The 12,464-nt window shown below is 40.4% G+C and overlaps 1 protein-coding gene across 1 annotated transcript in view; it reads left to right on the top strand.

Annotated features, from left to right (window-relative positions):
- The window catches only part of STRN3 (striatin 3), a gene marked incomplete at its 3' end in the record, with an annotated part of 117,332 nt that overhangs the window by 18,821 nt on the left and 86,047 nt on the right, over window positions 1-12,464 (top strand). The window lies entirely within an intron of this gene.

Raw genomic sequence — 12,464 nt, 5'->3', positions numbered from 1 at the left:
GTTTTTGTGAATCACGTCCCGTGAAATTTATTGAAATGTTTGATCACGTTTGCTAAGAATGTTTCTGCTGTAGTTGGAACTTCCCTTATTTATGTAGGTCATTTTAATTTGCTTAAAAAAATGATTATTAGTGTTAAAAATCAATTTAAACCATTATTAATACTGTAAAAAAGAATCAAAGCAGTATTTCTCATTCCTGTCTCCCCAATATCCAAGATTAGGGAAACACTTCAAAGAATGTTGACATTGCCTGAAGTTTTGGTTAAGGCTTCCACACATGAATATCAAAAAAATAAGTTTAGTATTTGTTTCTCAATCGGTTATTTGTAAAGGTGTAAACTGAGGTATTGGTGAGTCCATAATAACTCCATTAGTGAGCTGTGGTATGGGTAGGATTTTCCTACTTCTGTACTTTTACTTGTAGACTGTTTTAACTAAGGTGCTTTATAATGTGTTTTAAAGCATTGCATTTACAAAAAAAAAAAAAAGGAAAATGCTGTAAATATTGCATATTTTATGTATTTGGACCAAAAGGTTATAAGTAATAAGACAAAAGTGGTTTTGTACCAGTTTTATTATGTCAAGTAAAACCATCAGACCTACTGTTCTCATATTTCTCATTTAACTTTACTGTTAAGATATCACTGAAATGAACTTCAGTAACCTTTCAATTTTGATATGCAGTACATTATTCATAATTGGGGGAAGTAGTTATAGTGGAAAGAGTACTGGATGAGGAGTCAGAAAACTCGATTTCTTGTCCTGGCTCTGCCACTTATCAGCTGCGTGATCTTGGGCAAATCACTTAACCTCTCTCTGCCGCAGTTTCCTCATCCTGATACGAGGATAATAATACCTGCTGTACCTACCTCACAGGGGTGTTGTGAGGATTAAATGAGATGGCATGTGAAAGCACTTTGAAAACTAATGCGCTATATAAACGTAAGGTATTATGGAAACATCTTTAACATACAGTTTCATACCATTCTTTTTTTTTAACAAAGAAAAGGTCCAGGGCTTCCCTGGTGGCGCAGTGGTTGAGAGTCCGCCTGCCGATGCGGGGGATGCAGGTTCGTGCCCCGGTCCGGGAGGATCCCACGTGCCGCGGAGCGGCTGGGCCCGTGAGCCATGGCCGCTGGGCCTGCGCGTCCGGAGCCTGTGCTCCACAACGGGAAAGGCCACAGCAGTGAGAGGCCCGTGTACCACACACAAAAAAAGAAAAGGTCCACTTAAAAGCTGGTTGAGGCTTTGGCTGAAGATGGCGGAAGAGTAAGACGAGATCACCTTCCTCCCCACAGATACATCAGAAATTCATCTACACGTGGAACAACTCCAACAGAACACCTACTGAACGCTGACAGAAGACCTCAGACCCCCCAAAAGGCAAGAAACTCCCCACATACCTGGGTAGGTCAAAAGAAAAAAAGAATAAACAGAGACAATAGGTTATGGACGGGACCTGCACCAGTGGGAGGGAGCCGTGAAGGAGGGAAGGTTTCTACACACTACAAGCCCCTTCGAGGGCGGAGACTGCAGGTGGCGGAGGGGGAAAGCTTCGGAGTAGCGGAGGAGAGCATAGCAACAGGGGTGTGGAGGGCAAAGCAGAGAGATTTTGGCACAGAGGATCGGTGCCCTCAGGCACACACCAGCCCGAGAGACTTGTCTGCTCGGCCGCCAGGGCGGGCGGGGCTGGGAGCTGAGGCTCGGGTATCGGCTTTCAGTCGGAGCGCAGGGAGAGGTCTGGGGCTGGCGGCAGGAAGAGACCCTGAAGGGGTTAGTGCTAGCCCGGAGGGAGTCCGGGGAAAGGGTCTGGAGCTACCGGAGAGGCAAGAGACTTTTTTCCCTTTTGTTGCCTGGTGCGCGAGGAGAGGGCATTCCCCTCCCTCCCCTCTGCCTGAGTGAGCCAGAGCCCCCGAATCAGCGGCTCCTTTAAACCCGTCCTGTCTGAGCGAAGAACGGACGCCCTCCGGCGACCTACGCGCAGAGGCGGGGCCAGGTCCAAGGCTGAGACCCGGGAGCTGTGAGAGCAGAGACAGGGAAATCTGTGCAGCCTCCGAGGCAGCGGATTAAAGCTCCACAGTCCATTTGATGTGCCCTGCGTCTGTGGAGTGCATGAATGGACAGCGAATCATCCCAAATTGAGGAAGTGGACCCTGAGGACAAGATTTAAGACTTTCCCCCCTTTTTTTTCCTGTTTTTACAACGAATTATCTCAAATTAAGGAGGTGGACTTAGCAAGATTTCAGACTTTTCGCCGTTTTCCTCTTTTTACAACGAATTATCCCAAATCGATGAGGTGGACTTGGAGAGCAAGATTTTTGATTTTTCCCCCTGCTCTCTTTTTGTGAATGTGTATGTGTAATCTTCTGTGTAAGATTCTCTCTGTATAGCTTTGCTTCCACCATATGTCCCAGGGTTCTTTCGGTCCGTGTTTTTTTTCAATAATTACTTTTTAATTTTAATAACGCTACTATATTTCATACTTTATTCTATTTTACTTTACCTGCTCTTTCTTTTTTTCCTCCCTTCCCTTCCTCCCTCCCTCCCTCCGCTCCTCCTTTCCTTCTTTCTTTTTCTTTCCTCCATCCCTCCCTCCCTCCCACCCTTCTTCTTTCCACTTTCTTTTTCTTTCCTTCCTCCCTCCCTCCCTCTTTCCTGTCTTTCTTTCTTTCTTTCTTTCCTTCCTCCCTCCCTCCCTCTCTTCTTCCATTCACTCTTCCTTTTGCTTTCATTCCTCCCTCCCTCCCTCCTTTCTTTCTTTCCATCCTTCCTCCCTCCCTCCTTTCTTTCTTCCTTCCTTCCTTCCTTCCTTCCTTCCCTTCTTCCTTTCTTTCAATCTCTCTTTCTTTCTTCTACTAATTATTTCTTTCTACTTTTTCTCACTGTTATTCTGAGCTGGGTAGATGAAAGGCTCTTGGTGCTGCAGCCAGGAGTTAGTGCTGTGCCTCTGAAGTGGGAGAGCCAACTTCAGGACACGGGTCCACAAGAGACCTCCCAGCTCCACATAATATCAAGCAGCGAAAATCTCCCAGGGATCTCCATCTCAACACTAGCACCCAGCTTCAGTCAACGACCAGCAAGCTACAGTGCTGGTCACCCTATGCCAAGCAAATAGCAAGGCAGGAACACAACCCCACCCATTAGCAGAGAGGATACCTAAAAACATAATAAGGCCACAGGCACCCCAAAACACACCACCAGACGTGGACCTGTCCACCAGAAAGACAAGATCGAGCTTCAACCACCAGAACACAGGCATTAGTCCCCCCCACCAGGAAGCCTACACAACTTACTGAAACAACCTTAGCCACGGGGGACAGACACCAAAAACAACGGGAACTACGAATCTGCAGCCTGCAAAAAGGAGACCCCAAACACAGTAACATAAGCAAAATGAGAAAGCAGAAAAACACACAGCAGGTGAAGGAGCAAGATAAAAACCTACCAGACCTAACAAATGAAGAGGTAATAGGCAGTCTACCTGAAAAAGAATTCAGAATAATGATAGTAAAGCTGATCCAAGATTCTATTTCCCAGATCCAAAATCTTGGAAATAGAATAGACAATATGCAAGAAACAGTTAACAAGGACCTAGAAGAACTAAAGATGAATCAAGCATCGATTAAAAACACAATAAATGAAATGAAAAATACTCTAGATGGGATCAATAGCAGAATAACTGAGGCAGAAGAACGGATAAGTGAGGTGGAAGATAAAATAGTGGAAATAACTGATGCAGAGCAAAATAAAGAAAAAAGAATGAAAAGAACAGAGGACAGTCTCAGAGACCTCTGGGACAACATTAAACGCACCAACGTTCGAATTATAGGGGTTCCAGAAGAAGAACAGAAAAAGAAAGGGACTGAGAAAATATTTGAAGAGATTATAGTTGAAAACTTCCCTAATATGGGAAAGGAAATAGTTAATCAAGTCCAGGAGGCACAGAGAGTCCCATACAGAATAAATCCAAGAAGAAATACGCCAAGACACATATTAATCAAACTGTCAAAAATTAAACACAAAGAAATCATATTAAAAGCAGCAAGGGAAAAACAACAAATAACACACAAGGGAATCCCCATCAGGTTAACAGCTGATCTCTCAGCAGAAACTCTACAAGCCAGAAGGGAGTGGCAGGACATAATTAAAGTGATGAAGGAGAGAAACCTGCAACCAAGATTACTCTACCCAGCAAGGATCTCATTCAGATTTGATGGAGAAATTAAAACGTTTACAGACAAGCAAAAGCTGAGAGAGTTCAGCACCACCAAACCAGCTTTACAACAAATGCTAAAGGAACTTCTCTAGGCAAGAAACACAACAGAAGGACTATACCTATAATAACGAACCCAAAGCCATTAAGGAAATGGGAATAGGAACATACATATCAATAATTACCTTAAATGTAAATGGACTAAATGCTCCCACCAAAAGACACAGAGTGGCTGAATGGATACAAAAACAAGACCCATATATATGCTGTCTACAAGAGACCCACTTCAGACCTAGAGACACATACAGATTGAAAGTAAGGGGATGGAAAAAGATATTCCATGCAAATGGAAATCAAAAGAAAGCTGGAGTAGCAATTCTTATATCAGACAAAATAGACTTTAAAATAAAGACTATTAGAAGAGACAAAGAAGGACACTACATAACGATAAAGGGATCGATCCAAGAAGAAGATATAACAATTGTAAATATTTATGCACCCAACATAGGAGCACCTCAATACATAAGGCAAATACTAACAGCCATAAAAGGGGAAATCGACAGTAACACAATCATAGTAGGGGACTTTAACACCCCACTTTCACCAATGGACAGATCATCCAAAATGAAAATAAATAAGGAAACACAAGCTTTAAATGATACATTAAACAAGATGGACTTAATTGATATTTATAGGACATTCCACCCAAAAACAACAGAATACACATTTTTCTCAAGTGCTCATGGAACATTCTCCAGGATAGATCATATCTTGGGTCACAAATCAAGCCTTGGTAAATTTAAGAAAATTGAAATTGTATCAAGTATCTTTTCCGACCACAATGCTATGAGACTAGACATCAATTACAGGAAAAGATCTGTAAAAAATACAAACACATGGAGGCTAAACAATACACTACTCAATAATGAAGTGATCACTGAAGAAATCAAAGAGGAAATTAAGAAATACTTAGAAACAAATGACAATGGAGACACGACGACCCAAAACCTATGGGACGCAGCAAAAGCAGTTCTAAGGGGGAAGTTTATAGCAATACAATCCCACCTTAAGAAACAGGAAACATTTCGAGTAAACAACCTGACCCTGCACCTAAAGCAATTAGAGAAAGAAGAACAAAAAAACCCCAAAGTTAGCAGAAGGAAAGAAATCATAAAGATCAGATCAGAAATAAATGAAAAAGAAATGAAGGAAATGATAGCAAAGATCAACCAAACTAAAAGCTGGTTCTTTGAGAAGATAAACAAAATTGACAAACCATTAGCCAGACTCATCAAGAAAAGAAGGGAGAAGACTCAAATCAGTAGAATTAGAAATGAAAAAGGAGAAGTAACAACTGACACTGCAGAAATACAAAAGATCATGAGAGATTACTATAAGCAACTCTATGCCAATAAAATGGACAACCTGGAAGAAATGGACAAATTCTTAGAAATGCACAACCTACCAAGACTGACTCAGGAAGAAATAGAAAATATGAATAGACCAATCACAAGCACTGAAATTGAAACTGTGATTAAAAATCTTCCATCAAACAAAAGCCCAGGACCAGATGGCTTCACAGGCGAATTCTATCAAACATTTAGAGAAGAGCTAACACCCATCCTTCTCAAACTCTTCCAAACAATATCAGAGGAAGGAACACTCCCAAACTCATTCTACGAGGCCACCATCACCTTGATACCAAAACCAGGCAAGGATGTCACAAAGAAAGAAAACTACAGGCCAATATCACTGATGAACATAGATGCAAAAATCCTCAACAAAATACTAGCAAACAGAATCCAACAGCACATTAAAAGGATCATACACCATGATCAAGTGGGGTTTATTCCAGGAATGCAAGGATTCTTCAATATACGCAAATCAATCAATGTGATACACCATATTAACAAGTTGAAGGAGAAAAACCATATGATCATCTCAATAGATGCAGAGAAAGCTTTCGACAAAATTCAACACCCATTTATGATAAAAACCCTGCAGAAAGTAGGCATAGAGGGAACTTTCCTCAACATAATAAAGGCCATATATGACAAACCCACAGCCAACATTGTCCTCAATGGTGAAAAACTGAAACCATTTCCACTAAGATCAGGAACAAGACAAGGCTGCCCACTCTCACCACTCTTATTCAACATAGTTTTGGAAGTTTTAGCCACAGCAATCAGAGAAGAAAAGGAAATAAAAGGAATCCAAATTGGAAAAGAAGAAGTAAAGCTGTCACTGTTTGCAGATGACATGATACTATACATAGAGAATCCTAAAGATGCTACCAGAAAACTACTAGAGCTAATCAATGAATTTGGTAAAGTAGCAGGATACAAAATTAATGCACAGAAATCTCTGGCATTCCTGTACACTAATGATGAAAAATCTGAAAATGAAATCAAGAAAACACTCCCATTTACCATTGCAACAAAAAGAATAAAATATCTAGGAATAAACCTACCTAAGGAGACAAAAGACCTGTATGCAGAAAATTATAAGACACTGATGAAAGAAATTAAAGATGATATAAATAGATGGAGAGATATACCATGCTCCTGGATTGGAAGAATCAATATTGTGAAAATGACTCTACTACCCAAAGCAATCTACAGATTCAATGCAATCCCTATCAAACTACCACTGGCATTTTTCACAGAAGTAGAACAAAAAATTTCAAAATTTGTTTGGAAAAACAAAAGACCCCGAATAGCCAAAGCAAACTTGAGAACGAAAAACGGAGCTGGAGGAATCAGGCTGCCTGACTTCAGACTATACTACAAAGCTACAGTGATTAAGACAGTGTGGTACTGGCATAAAAACAGAAAGATAGATCAGTGGATCAGGATAGAAAGCCCAGAGATAAACCCACGCACATATGGCCAACTTATCTTTGATAAAGGAGGCAGGAATGTACAGTGGAGAAAGGACAGCCTCTTCAATAAGTGGTGCTGGGAAAACTGGACAGGGACATGTAAAAGTATGAGATTAGATCATTCCCTAACACCATACACAAAAATAAGCTCAAAATGGATTAAAGACCTAAATGTAAGGCCAGAAACTATCAAACTCTTAGAGGAAAACATAGGTAGAACACTCTATGACATAAATCACAGCAAGATCCTTTTGGACCCACCTCCTAGAGAAATGGAACTAAAAACAAAGATAAACAAATGGGACCTAATGAAACTTCAAAGCTTTTGCACAGCAAAGGAAACCATAAACAAGACCAAAAGACAACCCTCAGAATGGGAGAAAATATTTGCAAATGAAGCAACTGACAAAGGATTAATCTCCAAAATTTATAAACAGCTCATGCAGCTCAATAGCAAAAAAACAAACAACCCAATCCAAAAATGGGCAGAAGACTTAAATAGGCATTTCTCCAAAGAAGATATACAGACTGCCAACAAACACATGAAAGAATGCTCAACATCATTAATCATTAGAGAAATGCAAATCAAAACTACAATGAGATATCATCTCACACCAGTCAGAATGGCCATCATCAAGAAATCTAGAAACAATAAATGCTGGAGAGGGTGTGGAGAAAAGGGAACACTCTTGCACTGCTGGTGGGAATGTGAATTGGTACAGCCACTATGGAGAACAGTATGGAGGTTCCTTAAAAAACTACAAATAGAACTACCATATGACCCAGCAATCCCACTACTAGGCATATACCCTGAGAAAACCATAATTCAAAAAGAGACATGTACCAAAATGTTCATTGCAGCTCTATTCACAATAGCCCGGAGCTGGAAACAACCTAAGTGTCCATCATCGGATGAATGGATAAAGAAGATGTGGCACATATATACAATGGAATATTACTCAGCCATAAAAAGAAACGAAACTGAGCTATTTGTAATGAGGTGGATAGACCTAGAGTCTGTCATACAGAGTGAAGTAAGTCAGAAAGAGAAAGACAAATACCGTATGCTAACACATATATATGGAATTAAAAAAAAAAAAATGTCATGAAGAACCTAGGGGTAAAACGGGAATAAAGACACAGACCTACTTGAGAATGGACTTGAGGATATGGGGAAGGGGAAGGGTAAGCTGTGACAAAGGGAAAGAGAGGCATGGACATATATACACTACCAAACGTAAGGTAGATAGATAGTGGGAAGCAGCTGCAGAGCACAGGGAGATCAGCTCGGTGCTTTGTGACCGCCTGGAGGGGTGGGATGGGGAGGGTGGGAGGGAGGGAGATGCATGAGGGAGGGGATGTGGGAACAGATGTATATGTATGACTGATTCACTTTGTTATAAAGCAGAAACTAATAAAAAAAAAAAAAGCTGGTTGAAGAAAGTTAATCTTTTTGTTTTGTTTTGTTTGTTTTCTGGTACGCGGACCTCTCACTGTTGTGGCCTCTCCCGTTGCGGAGCACAGGCTCCGGACGCGCAGACTCAGCGGCCATCGCTCACGGGCCCAGCCGCTCCGCGGCACGTGGGATCTTCCCGGACCGGGGCACGAACCTGTGTCCCCTGCGTTAGCAGGCAGACTCTCAACCACTGCACCACCAGGGAAGCCCTGAAAAAAGTTAATCTTGATATAAATTTGTGTTTAATAAATATCTTCTCAGTGGAAAAAAATTGATATATTTTATAGACTCTTCATCTGGTATGGCACTCTTTTCAAACTCTGAGTTCTACACATTCATTTCTTTTTACTGATCCTTCTAAAGTGTGAGCACTTTTTGTTTTAAGTTATAAGAATGCATGAAATTTTGGTGTACAGTTTTACATGAAATCACATGACTGCTGATTTAAGGCAACAGTGTCCAATAATACCTATCAGAATTTGATTTAGATACTAATTTCAACAGAAATATGCGGGGCTAGGTACTCTCTGTAAATCTTCAACACTACCACCTCCCCCTCTGACTCAGCAGATGTCTTTACCTCCTACTTAACAGAGAAAATAGCAAACCCATCAGATGGGGAGTTCTTTATATTCCTGCTACTAAATCTACAAATTGTACATGTAGACATATATTGTTTTTCTTGGGCCATTCTTAAAATGGGAGACATTTCGTATAAGGCTTACCTCTACTGGTTCTTCATTTGTTGGGTGTTTATTGAGCACTCAGTAGGTGTGTGAGAGGCACTGAGGATAAAGCTATAAACAAAGTAAAACTCCTGCCCTCGTTAAGGTTAAATTCTAGTGGGTCGAGAAAGGAAAATTTTGTTTGTTAGATAGGGATAAGTGCTTTAGAGGAAAGGGGATAAGTGAAAGAAAAGTTTGTCAGATGAGGATAAGTGCTATAGAGGAAAGTAAAGCAGAGAGAAGAGTGATAAGGAGTGGATCTGTGTGTAAGAGATTACTATTTCAAAGGTTCCTTGGGGAAGACATCACTGCTGAGATTAGATACCTTTGTTTCTCCCTTCCTTCTTAACTGCCTTCTTTTGTATTAAACAGGTATCTTTTAATGTTCCATTTTAACTCCTTGTTTCTTTTATTGTATTTTTTTAAAAGATTTATTTATTTTTTTTAATTTTGGCTGTGTTGGGTCTTAGTTGTGGCACATGGGGTCTTCGTTGAGGCATGCAGGATCTTTCATTGCGGTGCGTGGGCTTCTCTCATTGTGGCATGCGGGTTTTCTCTTCTCTAGTTATGGCTTGCAGGCTCCAGGGCATGTGGGCTCTGTAGTTGTGGCACACGGGTTCCAGAGCATGTGGGTTCTGTGGTTTGCGGCACTTGGGCTCTAGTTGAGGTGTGCGAACTCAGTAGTTGTGGCTCACGGGCTTAGTTGCTCCCAGGAATGTGGGATCTTGGTTCCCTGACCAGGGATCCAACCCACGTCCCCTGCATTGCAAGGCACATTCTTTACCACTGGACCACCAGGGAAGTCCCCTTTACTGTGTTTTTGTTGTTGTTATTTTCTTAGTCATGGTTCTGGGGGTTGTCATTACCATTTTATCTAGTTTGAATACCAATTCAATTACAATAGTATATAAAAACTTTCTTCCTATAAAGCTCCATTCCCTCCCCCCTCCTTTGTGTTGTTATCCTGCAAGTTACATTTTTATCTATTGTATACTTATCAACCATCTTTCTAACTATTGCTTGGTGTTTTTGTGTTTTAAATAAGATAGGAGGAAAAAAGGAGAAAAACAAATACATGTATACTGTTTTTTATAGTTACCTATGAAGTTACTTGTACTGGTGCTCTGTATTTTTCATATGGATTTGAATTACTGTTTAGTGTTATCTCATTTCAGCTGAAGTGCTCTTCTTAGTATTTCTTTTAGGGCAAGTCTACTAGTAACAGCTTACTCAGTTTTGTTGATCAGCAATGTCTCCTGCAGTTCTGAAGGATAGTCTTGTTGGATATGGAATTACTGGTTGACAGTCTTTTTTTTCCACAGCACTTTGAACATATCATCCCATTGCCTCCATGGTTTCTGATGAGAAATCAGCTGTTGATCTTGAAAGGATCCTTTATTTGTGATGAGTTGCATTTTTCTCTTTTTCGTTGGCTTTCAACAGTGAATGTGTGTTGGTGTTGATGCCTTTGAGTTTATCCTCCTGAAGTTTTTTGAGCCTCTTGGATGTGTAGATTAATGTGTTTTTCAAATTTAGGAAATTTTTGGCCTTAATTTCTTCAAATATTCTATCCTTTTCTCTGTCTCCTCTTCATTATGTGTATGTTGGTGTGCTTAATGGTGTCCCACAGATTTCTGAGTCTCTGATCTTTTTTTTTTTCATTCTTTATTCTTCCTGTTCCTGAGACTGGCTGATCTCAGTTGACCTATTTTCAAGTTTGCTGATTCTTTCTTCTGCCTGCTCGTATCTACTATTGAGCCCCTCTATTGAATTTTTTATTTTATTACTATATTATTCAAATCTATAATTTCTATTTGATCATTTTTAGAAAATGATTTTTGTCTATTGAGATTGTCCATTTGGGTGAAACATTGTTCTCATATCCTGCTTTAGTTGTTTTAACAAACATAAATTAACTGATTTAAAGTCTTGGTCTAGTAAGTTCAGTGTCTGGGCTTCCTCAGGGATATTGCCACATGAGCCCACCACCTGTGTGTGTGTGTGTGTGTGTGTGTGTGTGTGTTTAGAGTGTACTTTCTTTTTCTTCGTATGCTTTTAATTTTTTGCCAACTGGACATTTTTAAATAATGTAACAACTGTACAAATCAGATTTTCTCCTCTCCCCAAGATTAATTGACTATCTATTTATTTATGTGACTTTTTTGGTACTAATACTATAAACTCTGTTTTTCTTTTGTTTTATGTGGTCACTAAAGTCTCTGCTCAGTTAGCTTAGTGGTTAAAGTAATGAATAGACATAGGTTTCCTTGGATGCCTGAAGCATGTAAATCTTCCAGTCTTTGCTAAGGGGCTCTATGTGTATGTTGAGACATGCCTTCAACACTCAGCTAGGCAACTTACAACTCTGTCTTAGCTTTCTTTTCTTGCTTGTGCAGAGCCTAAAGGTTAGCCAGAGGTGAGAGTTTAGGGCTTTCTCAGGTCTTTCCTGAGAATGTACACAGGTTATGTGTGAGTGTGGATTCCCAGGAATATATTGGAGCTTTCCAAAGCCCCCATGGACATCTCATTCCCCAGCTTTTCTTTTTAAGCTTTTTGATTATGCTATTGTTTGCCCCAAATGTTGTCCATAATCTCAGGCAGCTGCAGTGTTTGACAGTTGCCTCTGACTGTTTTTGACCTTTAGAAAGAAGCCTGTTTGCTCTGGATGAGCTCAGAGTCAGGCCACATAAAGACAACTTTGGTAGTAGTAGAGTCTTCCAAGGAACCACCAGACATGTCAAATAATGACAGTTCTCTGGGAGTGGGACTTTTAAGAAGATCCAGTCCTATTCTACCCCCCCAGTAGCTGTTGACATTCACTATGACTGCAGGCTGTTGGTTTTCACAGAACTAGGAAGGGGTAGAATGGAAATAGGGTAAATTAAACACCACAAAGCTTGCTGTTCTTACCAAGATTCAGCCATTATTTGGTGAATAAGCATTCCCCAGATTGCTTCATTTCTTTGTAAGTTTCAGAGTTCTGAAAAAGTTGATTCTCCCAGCTTTTGCCAGTGTTCTCACTGCTTTAATGAAGGAGAGAATTTCAGAGGTCTTTACTTGGTAATTCTTGCCGATGAGAATAACAGTTGCACTTAATAAGGAGGTGTGGATTCCTTCTCCAAGCTCAGAGGGCTCAAGGAGCCTGGGGATTGAGAATTTTCAGGTTAATCAACCCATCTCTCTATCCCA

The sequence above is a fragment of the Hyperoodon ampullatus genome (genome assembly GCF_949752795.1).
Source record: "Hyperoodon ampullatus genome assembly, chromosome: 3".
Lineage (NCBI taxonomy): Eukaryota > Metazoa > Chordata > Mammalia > Artiodactyla > Ziphiidae > Hyperoodon > Hyperoodon ampullatus.
This window is presented reverse-complemented; position numbering and strand designations above follow the sequence as displayed.